The sequence below is a fragment of the Castor canadensis genome, chromosome 3 (assembly GCF_047511655.1).
Source record: "Castor canadensis chromosome 3, mCasCan1.hap1v2, whole genome shotgun sequence".
NCBI lineage: Eukaryota > Metazoa > Chordata > Mammalia > Rodentia > Castoridae > Castor > Castor canadensis.
Window position 1 is genome coordinate 48661499 of NC_133388.1, and position 26665 is coordinate 48688163.

Genomic DNA, 26665 nt, shown 5'->3' on the forward strand with positions numbered 1-26665 from the left:
GGGACAACCTTAGTAAAAGAGAACAATGTACAATTTCCATGTAAGCTTTATGAAAATTATTGATTCCCTTTGATTTCTAATTAGTGAATTTAACCTAAGACTCAGGCACATCTTTTTAAAACATTTTTATTAGTATGATAGTTATTATGGGAGGCTCACTGTGACACTTCCATATATACATATATTATCCCCTGGTTTGGTTCATCCCCTCCAATATTCTCACTCCTGCCCCATTTCCCTTCTTAAAATAACTTCAACAGGTTGGTTTCAGTGTTCCATATTCACACATGTATTCAAGGTACGTCAACCATATTCACCCTCCTTTACCGTCTTCATTTACCCTCCCTATCCCACTACTGCTCTTCCTCCTAATATGGCCGTTTTACATTTCTGTCCTTCATTGCTCAAGTGTCTGTTTGTTGTTCAGTAAGGATTTTGCCTCAGTATTTTGCCTGTAAATATATTGTGCTTAAATCAGTCTATCCCCCTCCACTACTCTTCCTTACCCTTTCTCCCCTACCCTGTATTATTCAACAGTTTTTAGTGTGCTTTTTTTGTGTCTTGTTCCTACACAGATGTGATGTATTTCATCATTATTCATTCTCTATCATTCTTTTCTTCCTCCCTTAGTCTCCTCTAACAGTTCCACTTTTGGAAACATGTTCTGTATACATTTGTATGTATATATGATAATGCTTGCATTTGTATTGATCTATCTTCCACCTATGAGTAAAAACATGCCACCATTGTCTTTCTGAACCTGGCTAACTTCACTTAAGATGATACTCCCTATTTCTATCCATTTATCTGTGAAAGACAAAATTTCATTCTTCTTTATGGCTGAATAAAATTCCATTGTATATAAATACCATATTTTCTTAATCCATCCATCAGTTGTAGGGCATCTGGGCTATTTCCATAGCTTGACTATTGTGAATAATGCCACAATAAGCATGGGTGTGAAGGTGTCTTTATGGTAACTTATATTCTTTCAGGTATATGCCTACAAGTGGCAGTTATATGGCAGTTCTACTTTCAGTCTTTTGAAGAGTCTCCACACTGTTTTCCATAGTGGTTGCACTAATTTACATTTCCAAAAACAGTGTATGAGGGTTTTTTCCTCACATCCTTGCCAGCATTTTTGTTGTTTGTGTTCTTGATGATAGCCATTCTAACAGGAATGAGGAGAAATCTTTTTTTGTTGTTTTCAGTTTAATTTATTGTGTGCATTTTAAAGTGAAAGTTAAAACTTGCAGACCACAGAAATTTTGTAGTACTGAACAATTTTAAAAGAAAAACACTGATCATTTATTTACACACATTCCTCATCTTTAATTTTACATCTTGTTATACAGAGGTACTAATACTACACACACACACATACATACACACAAATTCTAATTCCTTATAAGCTTTTGTGAAGCAGCAAAATGACAATGAGTCATAGCACAGCACAGAAGCTTCCTAAGAAGCTACAGCAGCAGTATTGGTGTGGTTATGCATAGAACATCTGTCATAAAACAGGTAGCACAGGGTCACTAACATGGAAATGTAACTGTTCTTGATATAACTCTTTATGCTTTAAGTTTAAAACTCTGGGACACTTTAAAAGCAGACAATACAAAGTGCTTTATTTGAAGACTCCACTACCCAGTACTGTTGTACTAGGCCCTTGAGACTCTCTAAGTTTTGAAGACTGGTCATGAGCAAGTGAGCTCCAAATATACACAAAAGCTCTTACTTTAGCAGTCAAAATCTTGTTACATTGGCTACATGTTACACTAAAACATACCTGTTTCAAGAAAAACTGACTTTAAGAAAAGATTTCATTTTTGACTTAGAATAACTTCAAAAGTTGTTAGCCTTAACAGGTGGGGTGAAATCTCTATGCAGTTTTGATTTGCATTTCCTTTATGGCCAGAGATGTTGAGCAGTTCTTCATGTGTTTTTTTGGACATTTAAAGTTCTTCCTTTTTGGCTGGCAGAATGGCTCAAGTAGTAGAGCACCTGGCTAGCAAGCATGAGGCCCTGAGTTCAAACCCCAGTACCACTGAAAAAAAAAAAAAGAAAAAAGAAAGTTCTTCCTTTGAAAAAGCTCTGTTCAGTTCATTTGCCCATTTCTTCATTGGGTCATTGATTCTTTGGGACTTTAGTTTTTTGATCTCCCTATAAATCCTGGTTATTAATCCCTTGTCAGAGGTATACCTGACAGAAGTTTTCTCCCATTCTGTGGGTTGCCTATATAGTCTGATGACTGTTTCCTTTGCTGTTCAAAAGCTTTTTAGTTTCATGTGGTCCCATCTGTCAATCTTTTCTCTTAGTTGCTGAACCTTCAGAGTTCTATTTTGGAAGTTATTGGTTCTGTTTATATGTTACAGTGTAACTGCTCTTTCCTGCACTAGTTTCAAAGTTTCAGACCTTATATTAAGGTCTTCGATCCACTTTAAATTAATGTTTGTACAGGGTGAAAGACATGGATCTAGTTTCAGTCTTCTATATGCAGATATTCAGTTTTCCCAGCAATATTTGTTGGAGAAGCTGTCTTTTCTCCATCACATGTTTTGAGTGCCTTTGTCAAAAATCAGATGGGAGTAGCTGCATGGATTTATGTCTGGGTCCTCTATTCTGTTCCATTGGTCTTTGTGTCTGCTTTTGTGCCAGTACCATGCTGTACTGGGGTTTGAACTCAGGACCTACACCTTGAGCCACTCTGCCAGTCCTTTTTTGTGATGGGTTTTTTCCAGATAGGGTCTTGTAAACAATTTGCCTAAGCTGGCGTCAAATTGTGATCCACCTGATCTCTGCCTTCTGAGTGGCTAGGATTACAGGAATGAGCCATATACCTGACCCATGCTGTTTTTTATTGTTATGTAGTATAGTTTGAAGACAGGTATTATGATATATCCAGTGTTGCTCTTTTTGCTCAGTATTGCCTTGGCTATTTGAGGTCTTTTGTGCTTCCACATGAACTTTAGGATGATTTTCAATCTCTATGAGGAATGTCACTGGAATTTTGATGGGGATTGCATTGAACATATAGATTGCTTTTGGTAGTATAGCCACTTTTTCAATATTAATTCTGCCAATCCATGAGAATGGGAGATCTTTTCATCTTCTGATGTCTTCTCAATTTATTTCTTCAATGGTTTATAGTTTTAATTGCAGAAGTCTTTCACTTCCTCTGTTAAGGTTATTCCTAGGTATTTTTTTGAAACTATTGTAAATGGAGTTGATTTCCTAAATTGTTTCTCAGTCTGTTCATTGCTGGTGTATAGAAAAGCTACTGATTTTTATATATTGATTTTGTATACTGCTATTTTGCTGAAGGTGTTTATGATGTCTAGGAGGTTTTATTTGGTGGAGTTTTTAGGTATAAGATTATGTCATCTGCAAATGGGGATATTTTGACTTTTTCATATTCTATTTGAATTCCCTTTATTTCTTCTTCTTGTCTCATTGCTCTGGCTAGGAATTCCAAGACTATGTTGAATAAGAGTGGAGACAGTAGACACCTTTGTACAATTCCTGACTTTAGAGGAAATGGTTTCAGTTTTTCCCCATTTAGTATAATGTTGGCTATAGGTTTGTCAAATATACCCTTTATTATATTGGGGTACATTCCTTCTATTCCTACTTTTATCAGGACTTTTATCAAGAAGGGATGTTGTATTTTTATCAAGAGCTTTTCTGCATGTATTGAGATGATGATGTGGTTTTTGTCCTTGCTTCTGTTTATATGCTATATTACATTTATTGACTTATGAATGTTGAACCATCCCTGTATCCCTAGAATGAAACTGATTTGATCATGGTGTATCTTTTTGATATGCTGTTGAATTTGATTTGCCAGTATTTTTGCATCTAAGTTCATTAAAGAGATTGGCCTATAATTCTCTTTTTTTGTTGCATCCTTGCCCAGCATTGGGATGAGTGTAGTATCGACTTCATAGAATGAGTGTGGTATTGTTTCTTCCCTTTCTATTCCGTGGAAAAGTTTGAGGACTACTGGTATTAGTTCTTCTTTAAGGGTTGGGTTGAATTCAGCAGTGAATCTGTTAGGTTCTGAGCTTTTCTTTTCAGGGAGACTATTGCTACTTCAATTTCATTATTTGCTATAGATCTGTTTAGGTGATTTATATCCTCTTGGTTCTATTTTGGTTGGCCTATGTGTCTAGAAAGTTATCCATGTCTTCTAGATTTCCAATTTTTTTGAATATAGGTTTTGAAGTATTCTCTAGTGATCCTCTGGATTTTACTGGGATTTGTGATAATTTCCCCTGCTCATTTCTAATTTTATTAATTTGGATGTTTTTCCTCCTCATTTTAGTCAGGTTCACTAAGGGTTTAATCAATCTTATTTATCTTTTCATAGAACCAAATTTTGTCCCATTGATTTTTTTTTTTTTTTGGTCTTTATTTTGTTTATATCAGCCTTTATTTTTATTATCTCTCTCCATCTGCTGGTTTTGGGTTTAATTTGTTCTTGCTTGTCTAATAGTTTTAAATACAGCATTAGGTCATTTATTTGAGATCTCTGTATGTTTTTAATTTAGGCACTCATACTTAACTTTCCCTTTAACTCTGATTTTGCTATATCTGATAGGTTCTGTTAGGTTGTATTTCCATTTTCATTAGATTCCAGGAAAATTTTTTATCTCCTCTTTTATTTCTTCTATGACCCACTGCTCATGCAATTTGTTGTTTGAGAGTGTTTGAGTATTTTCTGCTATTTCTTTTATTGTTGAGTTGTAGTTTTATTCCATTATGGTCAGACAGTATGCAGGGGGTTATTTCAATTTTTTTATATTTTGTTAAGACTTGACTTATATCCTAAAGTATGATCTATTTTGGAGAAAGTTCCATGGGCTCCTGAGAAGAATGTGTATTGCACTGCTGTGGAATTATATACTCTAAAGATGTCTGTTAAGTCCATTTGGTCTAAGGTGTCATTTAATTCTGAAGTCTCTTTGTTGATTTTTGTTTGTTTGTTTGTTTTGGTCTGGATGACCTATCTATTAGTACAGTGGAGTATTGAAGTCTTTCACTACCATTGTGTTGTGGTCTATCTGTGCTTTCAAGTCTAGCAGTATTTGTTTAATGAAGTTGAGTGTGCCTACAATGGCACAACTAAGTTAGCAACTGTTGTTTTCTCTTGATACATTGTTCCTTTTATTAGTATGAAGTGACCTTCTCTGTCTCTTCTGACTCATTTAAATTTGAAGTTAACTTTATCTGGTATAAGTATAGCTACTCCTGACTGTTTTTTTTTTTTGTTTTTTTTTTGTTTTTTTTTTTGGCGGGGCGGGGTAGGGGGCAGGCATTTGCTTGGAAATTCTTTTTCAGCCTTTTACCCTAAGCCAATATTTGTTTCTGTCAGAAGATGGATTTCTTTTAAACAAGAAATCATTAAGTATTCCTTTTTAATCTAATTTGTCAATCTTTGTCTTTTTATGGGGGAGTTGACACCATTTACATTCAGTGCTAATATTGAAAGGTTGCTTTTGTTATGTATATATGTGTGTACAGTTGATTCTTTGCTACTCTATGATTGCTTATCTACTTGTCACCCGAGATTTAATTATTCTCATCCTTTCATGGCTATGTTTATTTTCTTCTTCTGCATGTAAGATTCCTTTGAGTATCTTCCGGAGTGTTGGTTTGGTGGTCACATATTGTTTTAGTTTCTGTTTATCATGAAAGGTTTTTACTTCTTCTTTAATTATGAATGATAGCTTTTCTGGATATTCTAGGTTTGAAATTGTTTCCTTTCAGTGCTTGAAATACCTCATTCCATGTCCTTCTTGCTTTTAAAGTTTCTGTTGAGAAATCTGCTATTTTTTTTTTATGGATTTACCTTTACAGGTTAGTTGATGTTTCTTCCTTCCAGCCTTTAATATCCTTTCCTTATTCTCTGTGCTTATTGTTTTATCTATACTATACTGTGTAGAGGTTTTATTTTGGTCATGTCTGTTTTGTGTTCTAGAGGCCTCTTGTACTTGGATAGGTACCTCTTTCTCAAGATATGGGAAGTTTTCTGTTATTATTTTGCTAAATATGTTTCCTGTGCCTTTGACTTGTACTTCTTCTCCTCCTTCAATGTCCATGATTTGTAGGTTTGGTCTTTTAATGGAGTTGTAGAGTTCTTGCATATTCCTTTCATAATTCTTCATTCTTTTCTCTATATATTCATCTGTTTTCTCCATTATATCTTTGTCTTCAAGTCCTAAAATTATCTTCCACTTATTCCGGTCTGCTGGAGTGGCTTTCAACTGTATTTTTTATTTGACTTAAGGAACTTTTTATTGCTAGGGCTTCTGGTTTGTTTTTGCTATTGCTGTTTTGAGACTTTCTGTATCTTTATTAAGCTCCTCCTTCACATCTTGTATTGTCTTCTTTATTTCATTTATCTCTTTTTTTAATGTATCTTCCTTGATTTCATTCTAATGTTGTTTATATCCTCTTTGAGTTCATTTTGTTGCTTCTGTGTCTTCTAGAGTTTTTTTCTCCATATTCTCTTGGAATTCATTGACTTGTTTTTGTATGTCCTTTGTAAAATCCTTAAACATTTTTACCATCATTCTTTTGAACTCAAGATTTCATCCCATTCACTATTCATCAGATCCTCTCTTGTGTGGTTGTTTAACTTTTGAGGAGTCACATTCCCCTGACTTCTTCTGTTTCTCACACTTCTATTTTGACATTCATGTGTTGTTGATTTGTTGGTTGGGACTTTTAGTCACCTAAAATCTTTCCCTTGACCTAACTTCTATGTTCTGGCTGGATTGGTTGTTGGCTAGGTTAATGTATCATTTCTGTTCACTGACCTGGAGATATAACTGAATGGATTGTAGTATTGGAGAGACCTGGTCGGCAGGCATCATTTGTTCTCTTTCTCCACAGTCTGGTACTCCCTGGGCTCTTGCAGGGCTTGCAACCCTATGTGTTGATTCTTAGCACTTTGGGTGATAATTTGTGGACTAGAGACTACTTTGGGCCAGAAAAAAAAAATGCACCCATCAGTGGTGCAGAGGTGCAGCAAGTTCATCGTGCACATCTTTTATAATACATGGTATCATTTAAATTGTGTTTATTCTTCATTTTCAGAGGTCCTAAGGTAATGGTGTCCATTTGTTCTAAGGCTATAGGTAGGATTTCTCTGATGCCTGATACAAACTGTGAACTTCTTACCTAATTCACGTGCTGCTACTAAGCAGAGACCTTAGGGTAAACAAATTGGCAGCAATGGTGATGTGTTTCTACAGAGACCACCAATGCATTCATTTACTCATCAGAATGCCTAGATATGATAGGAGCAGTTCCAAATGTTGCAAACACAGAAGAGAGTACAATAGAAGTGGTCCTGTCTTCATGGACTCCTGCACTAGTAAACTAAGAAACTAACAAGACCATTTTATACAGTGTTAAAGGCTATGAAAACAAAATTGTAAGGTGAGGCCATAATGAGATACCACTTTACTCCTATCAGGATGGTTCTCATATGAAAAAAAGGAAAATAAGTGTTGATGAGAATGCAGAGAAACTGGAACACTCATAGATTGCTGGTAAGAATGTAAACTGGTACAACCACTGCAGCAAACAATTTGCTAGTTCCTCACCAAGTCAAATGTAGATCCAATACATTACCTACCAGTCCTCCACCTAGGTATACACTCAAAAAAATTAAAACAGAAGATATTAAAAGATGCCTATGGAGTGGCAATGTAGTCCAGTGTTTGAATACTTGCCTAATATGCACAAAGACCTGGGTTTGATCCCTAGCACTGAAAAAAAAAAAGGTACTTATACAACAATGTTCACAACAATATTACTCATAATATCCAAAAGATGGAAACAATCCATGTGTTCAACAACAGATGAATGAATAAATAAAACAGAGTATACACATGCTATGGAATATTATTTAACTATAAATAGAAATGAAATTTTGATTTATACTAAAGTCTGATGAAAACATCATGCTTAATGAAATAAGCCAGATACAGAAGGACAAATTTTATATGGCTGCACTTTATATGGTTCCATTTATATGAGGTACCTAGGATGTGACAACATAGATAGAAAGTAGAATAAGTGGCTAGAGGGGCAACAGGGAGAGAGAAAAGGGGAGAGTTATGTTTAATGGCTACAAAGTTTATGTTGGAGATTTTTTAAAAAACAGTTTTGGATATAGCTAGTGTAATGGTTGCATAGCATTGTGAATTACTTAATACTTCCAGATTGCATATTCATGAGTGGTTAAAATGATCAATACTGTGCTGCATATATTTTACACAATTTTTAAAAACTCAAGGACCTGTCAGAGAGGATGTCCAAGGCTAAGAGTGGAGGGGCACTTGCTGAGGCATGAGGGTGGAAGCAAGCCTCTGAGAAAAGAAGGCAAGGATGCTTGGAGCAGAATGTGGAGGAGGCCTGGTGCAGCAGTAAACTGATGGCTGCACTAATGATGTACCCACCTGGGCACGATTCACTTGCACAGGGCCCTTCAGAGGTGCTGTACTAATTCCATATTTGTAACTTTTAATTCTTTTTAAAGAAGTACTCTTAAGTTCTTTAAACTTTATGCACCACAAAAGCCTCACCCTGCTCCTAGAGGAGAATGATACAAAATGAGATCTGAGTGTCAGCACTGGAGGAAATTCGGTATCATTTTGTATGTTTTTATTGCTGCTTTAGAAATTAAATGTATGAGTTTTTCACATACTCATTGTGCTATTCATTCACATATTTAGCAAACAGTTATGAGGCCTCTGACATGTACTGAACCAGGAAGGAGACACATTGAGTCTAAAGCAACGACAATAGAGAGTTTAAGAACATTTCTAAGCATTGAGTTTGTCTCATCATCCCACTGAATTGTAATTTCTTGGAAGACAGGACCTACAGAATCATTAGGTTGAATCTCTCATTTTTCTTTACTTTTTTTCTATTTTGCAGGACTGGGGGTTGAACTCAGGGCCTCATGCTTGCTAGGCAGATGCTCTCCCACTTGAGCCACACTTCTAGCCTGAGCCTCTCATTTTTCCATCCAGAGAAACTAGGTAACTTGTCTAAGGCCAACAACAACAAAAAAATTGTTTTCTTTTTGGTTTCAGTCTGAATTGTTTTGTTTTGTTTTATTGTTGTGCTAGGTGTGGGTACATTGTAGCATTTACAAAGGTTCTTACAAGGTATCAAATACATCATACTTGGATTCCCTCCTCCACTTCTCTCATCCATCCCCTCATCCTACTCCCTCACTGCCCCCATTCTGGAACAGTTTCAACAGATATCATTTTTGCATTTACATACATGCATATGCATTGTTTGCATTCATATTCATCCTCCTACCCCTTTCCCTGCTACCTCCCCCCTCCCACCAGTGCCAGACGCCCACTCTCCCCAGGCAGAACATAACATATAAAATGAGAACTGTGACGTTTTGCTAGTTTGAGATAATGAAAGCTACACAGGGAGTTTCCTTGTATTGTTCCCATGCATATGTGTGTTACAGCCCCAGTTGATTCACCTCTTCCAGTCCTCTTTACTCTTCCCTAGTCCACTTCCCATGTTGGCCCCAGCAAGTTTAAAATTTCTATATTCATTCCTATGCAGTGAGCACAGCAACCTCATTCATGTTTTTGGTTTCCTTCTCTTACCCATGTCCCATCATATTGCTGCATTTGTTTTTGGTCTACAATCTGCATATGAAGGAGAACCTGGCCTTCTGAGCCTGGCTAATTTCCATTAAGATGATATTCTTCAATTCCATCCATTTACCTGTGAATGACAAAATTTCATTCTTCTTTGTGGCTAAGTAAAATTCCATTGTGTATAAATACCACATTTTCTTAATCCATTTGTTGGTAGTAGGGCATCTTGGCTGTTTCCATAGCTTGGCTATTGTGAATAGTGCTGCAATAAACATGGGTGTGCAGGTGCCTTTGTAGTAAACTGACTCACATTCCTTCAGGTATATCCCTAAGAGTGGAATTGCTGGATTGTATGGCAGATTTATTTCTAGTTTTTTAAGGAGCCTCCATACTGTTTTCCATAATGGTTGCACTAGCTTACATTCCCACCAGCAGTGTATGAGGGTTCATTTTTATCCACATCCTCACCAACATTTGTTGTCATTGATGTTCTTGATGGTAGCTGTTCTAACAGGACTGAGGTGGAATCTTAACATGGTTTTGATTTGCATTTCCTTTATAGTATTTCTTCCTGTGTTTTTTAGCCATTTGGACTTCTTCCCTTGAAAAAACTCTGTTCAGTTCTTTTGCTCATTTTTTCATTGGGCTATTCAATTTTTGGGAGTTTAGTTTTTTGAGCTCCCTGTATATTCTGGTTATCAGTTCCTTGTCTGATGTATAACTAGCAAAGATTTTCTCCCACTCTGTGTATGGCCTCTCCAATTTAGAGACCATTTCTTTTGTTGTACAAAAGCTTTTTAATTTCATGTAGTCCCATTTGTCAATCCTTTCTTAGTTGCTGAGCCACTTGTGTTCTACTGTGGAAGTCCTTGCCTATGCCTATTGCTTCCAGTGTATTCCCTACTTTTTCCTGTATTAGCTTCAGGGTTTCAGGTCTGATATTAAGGTCCTCAATCCACTTTGAGTTGATGCTTGTACAGGGTGATAAACATGGATCTAGTTTCAATTTTCTGCGTGCAGATATCCAGTTTTCTCAGCAATATTTGTTGAAGAGGCTGTCTTTGGCACCTTTGTCAAAAATAAAGTGGACATAGCTGTGTGGATTCATAGTTAGGTCCTCTATTCTGTTCCACTGGTCTTCATATCTGTTTTTGTGCCTGTACCATTGCTGTTTTTATTGCTATGAGTCTGTAGTATGGTTTGAAGTCAGGTATTGTGATACTTCCAGTGTTGCTCTTTTTGCTTAGTATTGCCTTGGCTATTTGTGGTCTTTTGTGTTTCCTAATGAACTTTAGGGTTTTTTTTTTTTTTTCAATCTCTGTAATAAAATCCATCATTGGGATTTTGATGGGAATTGTGTTGAACATGTAAATTGCTTTTGGTAATATAGCCATTTTTATTCTGTTGATTCTGCCAATCCATGTGCATGGGAGATCTTTCCATCTTCTATAATCTTTGATTTCTTTCTTTGATGGTTTGTAGCCAACAACAACAAAAAAATTTGTAATACTCAAAACTAGAATGCAGGTCTGACTGGCCACCAAGGCTGGGCTTGTCCCACCATTCTATGCTGTGATATTTCTTGAGTTCCTTACAGTCTCCTGCTTCCTTTTCATCCCATACATTTCCTACTTTGGTGTTCCAAATGAAATGGGCTTTAAATTAGAATTTGGTAATGATGCACATGTGTATAGAGTGATAGCTCTGGAATTTCTACCTGGGATGGCCTATTGAATTGCAATCTGCATTTACTTAGCAACTGCACTGTCTGTACTTGGAGAAGATGTGTATTTGGAGTGGCTTGGAGGAGACAGCCTTGATGGAAGTTAGGTTAAATTAAAGATGTCAATGCCCTGGCCTCATTAGCAACACTGGATTATGACAACAATTGCTGGTTGCTGCTGTAGCTCACTGCTCTACTTCTCTAGCCCTTCATTTCCTCATTGCAAACATAATAAGAATATATGAGATGATATATGGGAAAGCTTAACACAGCACTAGGCATATAGTCAGCATGCAATCAACATTACTTTTTGTTATTAGTGTCTATTTGGTTTATTTTATTTGTTTGCTTTTGTGACAGGGTCTTATTTACAGCCCAAGTTGACCTGGAACTTGGTATATAGCCCAGGCTGGCCTCAAACTCATGGTTCTCCTGCCTCAGCCTTCCAAGTGCTGGTATTACAGGTGTGTGCCACCACTCCTTGCTAACATTATTGTCTTTAATGCTAAAACAAAACAAAACAAAAAACTATGAGTTTTAGTAAAGGATGTTTATATTGTGGTCAACTTTCTGAAACTAAGAAATTGCACTTGGGAATTTATTTCTACAAAATATAAGAGCAATATTAAAAAATGAAATAGCATGCCAACTGATTAAAAACCCTTACAAATAAACATTGACCATCATACTATCAGCATAAGCATTGAAAATCCACTTGACATCACATCACCCCAGATCAGAGGTCACCCAAATAATAATTGAAAACCACATTCTGTGGCTTTCCTGGCATAAATTGCTATTTCCCTCTGTTTTTTAAGACTGTAAGTAAATCATAAAGAAGAACATTTACAGAAGTGTGTATTCAAGAGGTAGGATAATCCAGAAGGCTTGAAAATGATCAAGGTTTTACAGTCAAAACAAAACCTGGAGTAAAGTTTGCAGTTCTCTCTTCAACACTGCCAAACTGGTTTGCTTCCCTTTGTGTGGAAAGACAGTTACATCATTGCTTGCCCTACCTACCCACTTGCATTCTCACACAGTGAAAACAAAATGTTCTTACCTTGTATTTACTTCTCTCCTTCACAGTCACAAATTTAGGCAGAGAGAATTCATCAGAGGGCAAACTTCATGGGAACATAGGAAATGCTGCCCCGCTCTGTGAGTCAGTGTTGGCGCCTAGGCAAAGGAGAACCTGAGAGGCACCCATGGTCTGTGCAGAGGAGAAACAGCAGGTGGAGTCTTCAGTCTAAGAAGACAATTGCAGGCATTATGCCAAGCTGCCTAGTATATCTGCAGCTTTCTTCTTAGATTTTTCCTTTATTTGTTTAAACCCTGGGGATCACTTGGCAGCATAGCACCGATCTGGAGAAATTTCTTTTGCAAATGCTATAGGTGTCTTTTCTTTACACATATGTGTGAGCTATGAGTTGTCTGAGCCATTAATCAGATAGATGTAAATGGTGCAAACTTAGGAAGTGAGTGATTCAGTAGAAGCAGCCAAAAAGTGAAATTCAGAAGGCTGGGAGAGCACAACATGCTAGAACTCAAACTTTACCAGGAGAGTTTCATTTTTTCTTGTTTTTAGGCAACCGATCTCTAGTTTGAAGTTTGCTTGTGAAGGTGACCTGTGACTTAGTTGATGGAGGTTTACAGTATGTAAGGTGGAAGGTCATGGTCATCTCCACCATGGCATCCTGTTTTGTTCTCTGTGCAGCGGTTGTTACCGTCTGACACCTGTGGGTTTGTTTGGTGGTGGGTTGGTCTATTACCTGCCTCGCCATTCTAAAGGGGAGCTCCCTGAAGCGCAGGAGCCCTGTCTGTGTGGCCCACCAAGTCATGCCTGCCAGCACAGGGGGGTCTCTGCTCACTGAATTCATATTTCCAAAATTTCCAAAATTTGGAAAAATTTCCAAATTTTGTATTCATGCTTAATTTGGCTTGAGAGGTATGACTACAAAATAATGGTAGTGCCAAGTCTAGTGATGCATACCTATAGTCCCAGCTAGGTGAGAGCTTAAGGCAGAAGGACTTCTTGAGTCCAGGAGCTCTAGGCCAGTCTGGACAACAAAGCCAGAGCCCATCTCATTTGAAGGCAAAACCTAGCCTGAACTGATATGAGACGATTTAGGATCTTATGATTGCCACTTGGGGGAAGGGGGTCTTATGATTCCTACTGTTGATCACAAGATGCCCTAGAGTCCATAAAGCAGTATGTGCATCATATCACTGTCAAAATCAGAAAATCAGAATTCCAAACCATATCTGGCCCCAGGATCTGTGATAAGGAATTTTGAACTTTTGCTCTGCTTACGTTCCATTGGTCAGAACTTAGTCATGGCTTCATGACTAGCTACAAGGGCACCTGATAGACCTTGTAGCCTGTATTCTGGGCAGTCATGTGCTCAGCAAAAATTCTATTACTACAAATGGCATAATTTCATTCTTCTTATGTATAAATACCACATTTTCTTTATCCATTCATCAGTTGATGGACACCTAGGCTGATTTCATATTTTGGTTATTGTGAAAAGTATTGCTATAAGCATAGAGTGCAGGCGTTTCAATTGTACGTTGACTTACATTTCTTTGAATATATGCCCAAGAGTGATATAGGAAGAGCATATGGTAGTTCTAATTTAGAGATCATCAGGTTAAACAAAATAACTCAGACTGTGAAAGTCAAGTATTACATGTTCTCTCCCATATGCAGAATCTTGTTCTTGAAAATAAATGACAAGAATGTAAAACAGGTACTGTTTGTGGGGTGGATACAACCAGACAGGAAAAGGGTAAACAGAGAGAGTGGAAGGGGCAAATATGTTCAAAGTTAAAAAAAAAAAAAATTCTATTACCATGGATGGGGAAGATTAGATATTCGACTAGCCAGTAGTTTCTGATATAGTTTCATCTTCCTCTTTTGGGGGAGGTTTTATACTAAAACTTCTGAGTCCCCTGGATGGGATCAGAATAAATAGGAATTGTCCCTTTGGTTCTCTTTAAGCATCCTGGGCTGACTTCAAATTACCCAGTTCTGGCTTTAAAAGATCCAACATGACTGGCTACTCTTATTGCTGTGAACATTATCTTGGTTTTTTGGACAAATCTATAGTAGTTAATAATTCTTCCTCCTTCAGAACCACATCAGTCACACAGATGTTCTTATTCTATTAAATTCAAGACTAGACCTTTGGTTCCAACTGCTCAGGGTTATCTTCAAATTGGCAGTCATACTAACTGCCAATGTCCTTCTCAACTTTTCCTGGCAGGAGAGGGAAGACATCCCCATGAAGATGTGCAAGAAACAACTTCTAAAAAGGAATCACTAGACTCAAACAGTGTTCGAATTCATCAAACTCCATGAAATGCATACTCTCCTTCTCTGAGAAAAAAAAAAAAAGATTCAAATTTAACAAATTCAGCTCTGGCATGAAGATAGTATTGTGTTCTAGGAATAATGGAGAATAGAAGAGGAGTGTTTTTCTCTGCTCATTGCACTTGAACACAAAAGAGGAATTTTTGGTGAGTGTTGAAAGAAGGAAAACAATTTAAAATTAGATTTTATTTTCAACTCAGAAGCTAGAGAAATTCAAGCTATGAAACATATTTTAAGAAAATGGATAAGGTTGTCATTTTGAGACTCCAAACCTGCCTGCTCTGAAGCCTAATTCCCAGTCATTGGCAAAATCTAATTTTTCCTCCAATAAAAATAAAATGCAAGATGAGCAAGAAAGAGATGGTCACAGACAATAACAAGAGTCAGCCTCTGGCTTAAGTACAGTAAACTGTGCATAGATCAATGTTTTATAGTTGCATGAGCGTTTCCTAGTTGGCCTCTGGAATCCTGCTTTACTTTGTGCATTCCTTGTTGATTCTTATAAGAATGTGCTTATAAGAATAATAAAGAAGGAAAAAATAATATGTTTTTTGAATGTCCTACAGTTAATTCCTCAAACAAGGATGCCAAACTTTAAGTATTCTGTGGGTTCTATTTTAACTTTTTAAATGGAGGGTTATGGAAGTGTTCCAGGTAAGTTTAAATAGATAAGCATATCAATTTTATTCAGCCAAAAAGCTAGGCATCATGTAAGGGAAAAATGGGCTGCCCCTGTGCATTTTCATACATTTTAATGGCCGGGTTCTATTGATTGCCATGCTTTTTTTACAAGTAAAGGAAAAAATCACACATTGCATTGTATATTTCCTTTCAGTGGAAAGTTATTTTGATCACACCTTACAAATGATCCATACTGATATTAAGTTTCCAGTGTTGGAAGGAGGAGAAAAGAGGGAACTTAATTTGAATTTAGAAAGTCTCTAAATGATAATTGAATCACAAGTCTGGATTATAATTCTAGGAGCAACACTTGACTTGGTCAAAATCACTGTTATGAAGAGATGCAATTTTTACACAGTACTTCACATTGATTAAGTAATGTGTGAAAATGAAAAAAAAGTATTTGAATCTTAATCACAGTCATTTGCATGAAATAAAAGTCTGTGTCAAGGGAATGCACATTATAATAACTCCTGGGTGTTTTGGTTGCATCAGTGAGCAAAGAAGTTGTATGCATTTTTTTGCGCTGATATACAAGAATTCCTTTTATATTTACTGTATCTTTGATTGTAGGAAAATTCAGCAATGTAGGATTTTGGCTGGTGAGAGACGACAACTGATTAACTATACCTTAACAATGGCTGTAATTAAAACAGATGTTTGATAATGCATGCATCCAAATTAAACTGGGAACATTCAAAGAAAGAAAAGAGAAATAGGAATTTGATATGACCCTCATTCTCAGCAAGGCTCTCCATTATACAGAAAAGTAATAAATTAGAGAATGAACTTCAGAAAAATTCTGCCAGTCTCTTTTCTACATATTTCCCTGCCTACTGCTATGTGCTCAGAATACTTGAAATGGAGCGATCAAAGCTTCTTGCTTTTGTGCCTCATCCCCAAAATCATAGCTGGGCCCGACCTTCAAGTCTACAGGTCCTATTTTTTTTGTACCAGCATGTGTTAATACCTTCAATTTCACTTCTGTTGAGAGTCTTGAAGTCCTAAGTGCATTCAGTCAGGTGTACCTAGCTATTTGGAAGGCTGAGACAGGAGGATTGCTTAAGTCCAGGAGTTTGAGGCCAGCCTGGACAATATAGGGAGAACTTATCTCTAAAAAGGAAAAAAATGCCTTTGGTTGTTTTAAGAAGAGGAATAGTGTAGGAAGGATAATAATGGAGAGGATGAACCAGACTGGGGTACAATATATGTACATATGGAAATATCACAATGAAACCCCCTGAATAACTATCATATACTAACAAAAATGTGTTTTAAAAAATGCCTTCAGACTCTGAAGACTTTAATTCCTGCTTCATTCAGACCCCTAATAACTGAAATTACTTTTTAACATCTCCTAACTTGGGTTGATACACATTTCCCGTGGGGTTGGCTTAATTTTTTAACCTTAACGTTATTTTGATTATCTATGTGCTTGGAGACATTATCTGGGAATGGGAGAGATTTCAGTTTCTGAGGTTTTCATCTTTCTTGTTTTGTGGAGGAGGATGGAACCCTAAATAAAACAAGAGTTTTGATTCCTGACAAGATTGGAAATACTGTTAGCTTTAAAATTTTTCTAGGTCTAATTGTTCAAACCAGGTCAGAAGAAAGTTGCTAGGAAAAAAAATTTCTGTCAGAGGTGAGCTGAGTCAAGAAATAAAAATGGAGCCCAGGTAGGAGAGTAATGGTTGCAGCAGTGTGTTTCATTAGAACTGAAAAAGGGTAAAAATAATAACAACAAAAAGGAGAGGTACATATGTGGTTTACTGTATATATACATATATAGTAAAGAAGACAAGCAAACCAGAAGACTACCATTGCAGAAAACAGTCATGAACTGTCACCTTCAGGGGGAAAACACACACTCAGAGAAAACTGTGGCATCCATGAAGCTGCAAAATAAATAGGCTGAGACTAGAGCTCCAAATCTATTGCACACTTGAAAAATTAAGAGGGCTCCAAAGTGCAAGCTTTCCTTCTCAACCATGGCTTCCCTTCCACCTCAGCTGCAGGAATATGCTTCAGTTCTTCACTCTGTCTTCTAGCAGATTGCAGGCATTCAGTAATTTTTTTTTTTTCTGTGCTTGGGATAGAACTCAGGGCCTTGCACATGCTAGGCTAGCCCTGTACCACTGAGAATATAGCCCAGGCTTGCCTCAAACTTTGTGATCCTCCTGCCTCTACTTCTCCAGTACTGGGATTATAGATGTGCTGTGCTCAACTTTCAGAATCTTCTCATACTCCAGGCCTAATTCAGATTCCATCTCTTGCAAGAAGGTCTTAGGATCACTCCAGACACAGTAGATTCTTCTTCCTTCTCTGTACCCAATGGACAATACTTTCCAGTTCAGGGCATAATTATTGTTTGCATTAGTTTGTAGTTCTTCTTCCTCCCCAGTTGTAGACGCCTTGAAAACTGAAATGATGTCTTATCTTCCCTTCTCCATCCCATCTTCCTTCCACAAATACATATTTAGTCCATGGTTTGGACCTGGTTTGCCCTCCAAAGGGTAAACCTTCAAGTGTGGAAGGTGGTCCCCTGGATGGTGATATTAAGGTGGTGGAGACTTTAAGAGGTGGGGCCTAGTGTAAGGTAATTACACTCATGAATAGATTAGTGCTGTCTCTTGGGAGTAGATTTGCTAGTTTCTTTGAGAGCAGATTGTTATAAAAAGAATGAGACTAGCTCCTCCCCCTCCCAAGTCTCTTGCTTCCTGTCTCTCCATGTGACCTCTCTTTTCTTCTGTACCCATTGTCATGCCACTACCATTTTGTCTTTACCAGAGCTGAGCTAACACTGGCACCATGCTCTTGAACCTCCAGAATCATGAGCTAAAATAAACCCTTTATTTTAATTTTACCTAGCATCAGGAATTTTGTTATAACACCAAATGGACTAAGACAAGTACCTACTTGGTGCCAATTAGAATACTTCCTAGATTTCTCCTATAGCATTTGGCAGCATTACCATGAAATACCGAGGGATATGTTGAAGAAGTTTATTAAGCAGTTCTCCACCATGATGAACAATTTAACTTAACTCTTCTGCTTTTCCTCCAGACATTTATTCAACCTATTCTTTTTGGCAAAAGATCAATCCTTTAGCACCACCAAGCCTACTCCATTCTTCCTGATAGAGGGAAGTAGATATTTATTTGCGAGTAGCCAAATCCTGATCGTGAAACGTTTTCTGAGCCCAGTTCCACCTGACTGCATGTCTACTTCATGTGTTCAAATCCCTTCACCTCCTTGTATCATCATGTCCCATTCTGTAAAATAAAAATGATGTATGCACACCACGCCAGCACTCCTGAGGCTGCGGGTTAATGAAATAATGGTGTAGAACACTAAGCTCATCCAAAGAAAGATGCCAAGGTGCAACTGAGCTGATTGAAAATGCAGGGTGCAAATGGCCCTGTGGAGTGTTGAAATGAAGCTGGGAGAGAGGCTAAGGTTTAACTTGCCCTGCAGGGCCAGGAAACATTTATAGAACTTTCTTTTATATGAATCAACTTTAGAAAGTACATTTTAAATCCCTTTTTTTAAAGGGGGAGATGTGTATGCATGCAGAACAAAGACAAATTCATACAGCCAGGATTCAGGGTCCTGCTGTTTGCTGTCATTTAAGAAGGTACCACATTCTTTTCTATGTAAAATTCATTTACTTTTTTAAAACATTGATTTGTAATTGGCAAATAATAATTATATATTTGTATTACACAAACATTGCACTAATATTGTAATATATTACAATATATTGTAATATATTGATGTTGCAATATATTAAACCATTTTGTAGTGGTCAAATCAATGTAATTAGCATATTCATCACCTCATTTCTTTGCTGTGATAGCATTCAAAATTCTAGCTATCTTGAAATATATGCAATATATTACCATTACTTATAGTCACCCAACTATATAATAGAATACCAGACTTATTCAATAAAATTCAATGTTCCTTCATATTAAAAATTCTCAACAAATTAGATATGGAAGGAACATACTTCAACACAATAAACGTCATATATGACAAATCCACAGTAAGCATCACACTGAACAAGGAAAAGTTAAAATCTTTTCCTCTAAAATCTGAAGCAAGACAAGAATGCTGACTCTCACCACTTTTATTTAGCATAGCTCTGGGATTCCTATGCAGAGCAATTAGGCAAGAAAAAGAAATGAAACTGGAAAGAAGAAGTCAGAGTACCTACCTGCCTTTGAATTTGTGTACAAGCTCTAATGATACAAACTATCCTGGAACTCTCTCTAGTTTGGAAGTGTGTGAGGGCAGGAACAACTATATGGCAGTACCTAAAAAAATACCTGGGGCATCTAGGGTAGAGCTCAATAAATATTTTATGTTCCCTTCGTTGTTTGAATGAGTCTGGTTTCCGAAGCCCTGGAAGAGGAAAGGCTGAAATATGAGCATCAGCAGGCCCAACACTCACTTTTTTGAAGATGGTACAGAGAGATTATATCATTGTACTACACAGACTGGCTGTGTAGTGGTCTGTTGTCACTGGCTGCTCAAGTCCATGGTGCTAGAGAGAGTGTAAGAGCAAAGGTCATTGTAACACCACATTCTACTGATATGTGTAACTTTGGGCATGCCAGATATAAACACGAATGTGCAAGGATTTTGAGCTTAGAGTTAATGAACATAGAGTTCAGTTAGGTATGATTTATCCTCCAACAGTTTTATAAGAATTTGGGTCATGACCAAGTGTGGTGGTACATACCTATAATCCCAGTACTTGGGAGGCTGAGGTAGAAGGATTGTGAGTTTTGAGGGCAGCCTGGGCTGCATAGTGAGTTCCAGGCCAGCCTGGGCTATTATACAGTGAGATCATATCAAAATAATAGTAGTAATAATAAATTAATTAATTAGAAAAAAAACCAAGCAACAACAGCTAAAAAGATTTTTGTATGAAGGCTCCATATCTAGTATCTCCAAAAGCCCCATATCCTTGGTGATTAGACTTCAACCTATGAATCTTGGATGAACACATTCAGTCTACAGTAGGCAACAGAAAAAAAAATCCTCCCCTTCAAAGAATGAAACTGCTTGGCCTCTATGATCAGTGGAGGCCTGTGTGGGAGCCAGCAGGAGTGCAGAAGGAAGAGGCAAGGCCAACAAGGACCGGGTGGATTATTTTAGCCATAATTATACATGTGGCCAGCACAGCCCATTTAGACATGTGTTTTTATTCAGAGTACGAAGGGAGAGAGAGTAAAAAGAGAGAGGAGAAAGAGAGGAAGGAAGGAAGGAAGAAAAGAGGGAAGGAAGGAAGAAGACCTGTTTTGGGAAGGGGTATCTGCTTGCTCTTACTGATCTTTTCTTTCTCTGATTCCTCACTCAGTATGTACATATAGACCATTTCCTGCACTGAGTTACAAATCACTTTTTCATGAAAATTTTTACAACCCAAAACAACTTTTAGAAACAATTTCTCATCCATCATAATCTCTCTATCTAGCCTGCATTTGGATTAGACCACCATGACCATGTAGACTTATAGAACAGATCTGCTATTTGAACATTTAAATTTCTAGATAAACAGTCTCACCTATCACAAAAATAGTAACAAAGGAAGCATTAAGGAATTATAAAATGTACAACAAAGTCCAAACATGTTATCACAATCAATGTAAGTAGAATGAACTAAAAAAAATCTGACAAGAATGCAATCCTCAGCTTTATGTAGAATACTAAATTAATACTTATGATTCTATGCTAATAAATTTTAAAACCCGAGTGAAAAACCATTTCCTAAGAAAATATAAATCTAAAAAACTGTAGGTGTTTTGTGATATAAAGTAGTTGAAGAAGTACGTCTCCAAGGTCAGGGCCAAGTAGCTTTGCAAGCATTGGAAGAACTGTTAAGTTATTGAATTGTATCAGATTTAAGGAGAGAATTCTCATGAAGGTAGCACAACATTGATACCAAAGGACCACAAAGTGACGTAGAAAAGAAAAACTGCAGCTAATGTCACAAATAAGATTCAAAATACCAAATAAAATATTAGTACATTGTATGACACAATGGGGAGGTAAAAACATACCAAAACCAAGTGGGGTAATTCCAGACTTATTAGATAGTGCGATACTATAAAAATATTATGAGATTTTGCCATATAAATAGGTCACAGAATTTCAACCACATAATTATCTCAATAGTTACCACAAGAAAAATCTTGACTTTTTAGGAGATGTTAATATTATGGTAATAGAACAAAACTTTTTCAGCTGTACATTTACAAATGTATATCTCATCTATATCCTGTATATCGCAAAGTAACAATGCTGTGACATGATGAAAAACTAGAAGCAGTCTCATTAAAGTCAGGCTTAAGACAAGGGTACTTGTTACCACCACAATTGTTTAGTAATTGTTCTCAAAGTGCTCACCAATGTAATTAGAAGAGAGAATGAGATAAATATTGGGTAGGAAGAGGCACAGGTGTCCTTATGTGCAGATTATGAAGATTATAGTCTTTAAAAAAACCCAAGTGAATCAATTTGTGAAACACAGGAGAACGCAGTAGATTATGTGGTTAAAAGTACAAACATTAAGAAGTAATAACTTCCTTACTTGCCTAAAATAACTAGTTACAAAGCTTAAAAAGCGAAGCAGTTTCTATTAAACAAAAGCAAAAAACAAGAAATGTATGTGCTTTATATTAAGGAAACTTTTTTTGGTAGTGGTACTGGGGCTTGAACTCAGGGCCTCACACTTGCTAGGCAGGCACTCTACCACTTGAGCCACACCTCTGCCCCAAAATCAAAATTAATTTTAATCAGGAATTAAAAGAGTGTGGCTGGTATTGGTCCAACAGTAGATAGATCAGAAGATCCAGAAATACATCCAACTGTACAAGGAAAGTCAATATATGAGAAAAGTGATTTTCCCCTGATTGATCTGAAATTGTATTGAGGTATCTGGCTTAGGCTAAATACCTAGAGGGTCATACTAGATTGTTCTCTTTCCTACACTCCCATTCCCTGCACCCATCTGCAAATCCTACTGACCCCATCTTTAGAACACTCTGAATCCGACTGCTCACTGCTACAGCTACTGACACCTCACCTCTTGCCTGGATTTCTACAACTTCCTTATTGATCCTCCGGTTTCTCTCTGGCTTTCCAACATTCTTCTCCACTCTGTAGTCAGGCTGGCCTTTCATAAACGTAAGTCAGCTGACACCAGTCAAGGCCTCCCAATAGCTTTCCGTCACACTTGAGAATAATCCCCACCTTCTTATGAGTGCATAGCCTCCAATACCGGCTCCTACCCCACACACACCCTACCACCTGCATGCCTGGGTGGTTCAGCTGTCTGACCTCATCTGTCCCTTCACTCGCTCTCCTCCAGACACACCAGCCTTCTAGCTCTTGCCTGTTTCAGATCCTTGCAGTTTCCATTTTTCTCTGCCACGATTGTTCCTCTAGATTTTCAGATGACTTACCCTGCATAGCCTCACGTTTTCCCCACAAATGAATGCTCGACAGAGGTTGTAACTTGCCATCCTATCTAACACAGCCTTCTCCTCATCTTCTGTTTACCTGCATTTTGTGTATCACTCTCACCTTCCTTCAAATAGCCTTGCTTGTCATCTGTTTCTACCACTAGACTTGAAGTTCTGGGAGACAGGGACTCCATCTGTTGCCTCACCCTTGGAACTTCAGTGCATAGCACAGTGCCTGTAACACAGTAGGGAATGTGGAAATGAATTACAGTGGGCACAGAGGAAAGGGGAAGGAGTGTGGAGTCAGTTAAGAGGTAGAATTAGTAGGACTTTATGACTTATTCAAAGGAGAAATAGTGGAAACCTGAGAAACTCAGGATGGTTCCATTTCTGGACTAGGTAACTAAAGAGCTATTGCATCCTTCCTATGTTGGAAAATTGAGGATAAGAAGCTGGATCCAGAATATATTCAGTTCGGTTTGTGGTCTGAGGTGCCTACAGAATATTCATATGCAAAGCTCCAGAGGGCAAAAAGAAATGTTGGCTCATAGTCCAGGTAGAAATGGTTTAGAGTTTATCATGTTCAAAAAAGCATGTATTATAATTTTTAAGAGAATAAAACGGGGAAGGAGAGACTTGGGGGAAAAAAAAAAGTTGGGTAAATATATTATCAAAAGTGTAATTCTTGCCAGGTCCCTATAATCCTAGCTACTCAGAAGGCAGAGATCAGGAGGATTGTGGATTGAAGCCAGCCCGGGCAAATAGTTTGAGAAACCCTATCTCAAAAAAATCCAACATGAAAAAGGGGTAGTGGAGTGGCTCAAGTGATAGGGAGTCTGCCTACCAAGCATGAGGCCTTGAATTCAAACCTCAGTACTGCCAGAAGAAAAGGAAGAATGTAATTCTCAGCCAGACATGCCTAGGCAGGAAAATCTCAAGTTTGAGGCCAGCCTGGGCTACATAGCAAGACTCTGTCTGGAAGGAAGAAAGGAGAAAGGAGGGAGGGACGAAAGAGAAGAAAAGAAAAGAAGAAAAGAGTAAAAAATAATTCTCCAAGCAGGCGTGGTGTTGCACACCTGTGATCCTAGGACTCAGGAGTCTGAAGCAGGGAGATCTAGAGTTCAGGGCTAGTCTAGCTACATAGCAAGACCCTGTCTCAAAAAAACCAAACCAAAACGAAAAGAATCTAATTCTCGAGCTAGTCTCCCTGTTTGCCATAATAGATCATTTTCAGAGTGTTAAACTGTCTGCTGCCATAGTTAATTTAAATGATGTACAAAGTGAAAGGTTTATTTCCTTAACTTACAAATAGTCTATGGAAAGTTATCTCAACAAAGAGATGAGTCTAGACCAAAGGTTAGAGCTCCAAATTTAATGATAAGAAACATAATTCAGTTATTGAATTATGATATTTTAGTGAAAATACCACTTTTCAGTATCAAGTGTAAAATCTACTCAGCGCCCATCATCCTATAACACTCCTGCTCAATGCAAACTAGATCTTCGTGGAACTGGCCATCCAGTGAACATGGGTTAACTGGGCTAACATGTTATTCAGACTATTCTGTCTACTTATTCATTGGAGAACTGGCTAATTCTTTACTAGTTTGATGAAGAGCATGACACGTGAAGCACAGGTTAAGGAAAACAAGCTGATCTTTCTACACAATGTTTCTGCGAACCTAAAAACCTGCTCTAAGAAAAAGTCTACTAAAATTTTCAAAAATAGGACTCTAACATTTGTCTCCCTATATTGTCAAGGTAACAAAATAAGATGAAATAGGTGAACATGGCTGGCACCTAGAAATTACTTTCTACTGTTCTGTCAATCAGATGCCTGTGGCTTAAACTTTGGCTTCCTTCTCCTCCTCAATCTCTTCTTATTTTATTTTTGTAGTGCTAGGGATCAAATCTTGCACATGATAGAGAAGTGCTCTACCACTGAGCTACCTCCCCAGCCTCCCTAATCTGTTAAGGGGGTTCACTTTCCTAGTGCAATTCTTTCTTTTCTATATCCGGACATCGTGGTCTGTTTCTCCATCCAACCAGCTAGGGGATGCACCCAAAATGCACGTGTCCTAGTGGTTATTTTTTCCCATTATACAATTCCTCTTCTTGTCTTTTTCTTCCATGGCCTTTTCCCATTACTGCTCTTCATGAGGCCGGAGGTGGAGAGGTAAAGAGCAGGGTGGGGGAGGCGGACCTCCTACACTTATATCCCAGCCCCACTATCTGGCTATGGTTTAACTAGGAGCATCTTGATGAAGCTGTCTCAGACTCAATTTCCTCATCTACTCGTCAGTGAGGATAAAAACCATACCTCCTTCACATGTTTTCTAGATTCAACTAAATGAAATGACCGAGGTAAAACAATTACTTAGGACAATGACAAGCACAAAACACAAAATTCACATTATTTTCCTAAGATGCATCGTCATAGTTAAGCTTTCTTTCCAGTGCCCAGTGGTCATTTCCTCATGGCTTTGCCCATGGTTACACCTGCATGACTGAGAAAGAGGTGTGTTCTTCTGCCCACATCCTGGATGGACACTGGAATTTTGTCAAGTAGACAGCAAAGACATCCACGTATGAGTTTCTCTGCCAAGTCCCTCAGCTCCATGTTAGACTGGCCCCGTGACCGGATCCACTGTAAGAATAAGTTCTGGACTCTTCCCATCACCTAAGCATGCCTGCATTTTCAGCATGCTATTAGGTAATACATCAGCTTCCAGTATTTTGGAAATGTGTGGAATCTGTCACTTCTTTTATAGGAAGAAAATAAAGATCTTCCAGAAAAAAGAATAGCATTGCTTCTCTCTGTTTCCTTCCTACCTTCATGGTGTCTACAGCCCCTGAGCTCCCTAGAATCCAACAGAATGGCCGTCCCCATGCAGTGAGCTATGTGAAAAAATGTGGGCTCATTATATTTACATTCAGTATGTCTAGATCAGTGGCTTTGGCTAGGACTTAGACCCACAACATTGGTGATGCAGAGAGCCAGTATTTAGTCACATCAAGGCAATTTGCTAATTGCAGGCGCTTCCTCACTGTTTAATGTTTCATGCGTAAGATTAGGTGGTTGATTTAACTGGTACATAGTGCTTGTGTTATCTCATTAGCTATCTCTAAAGGAAATCAAATCATATTAAATATAGACAGAAGACACTAATTATCTGGAAAACATAAGTATAACCTCTATAGGAGTGTGTGTATGAGAGAGATGGTTTAAGTCACTGTTGATTTCCTGTCAACCTACAAGAGTATTCTATGTATTAACTATGCATCTGTGTATACCAATTACAATATTTGCGTTCAAAGTAGAATTATAGACTGTGCAGTATACATGCTTTATTTTAGAATAGATAGATTATCATGGTGTCTTCCTTCTCTCTTTTTATTTTTTGTACCTTTTGAACCAGCATTCTAGCAAGACATACACTGCTTGAACTATCTTTTGCGCCAACTATTTTCCTGGCCCAAGCTTTTATTTATGTTTTGAAATGCTTCAACTTGAGACAAAAACAGCATTATCATATTTGAGAAAACAATCATAAAATTTCCAAAGCAAAAAGAATACCACAAAATCTATAATTTTAAAAATTCCCTGTGATGTTATTATAAAGAGTGTGTCTGGTATAGTAACCCAGGGTTGCACAGGGTTAGCCTGTAATCAGGGGCTACTGCTCTTTCTGCATCACGAGCATATAGACATCACGATAGCCAATAATGGCTCCTTAGGGGATATTTCTCATGTCACTGAGCTTTG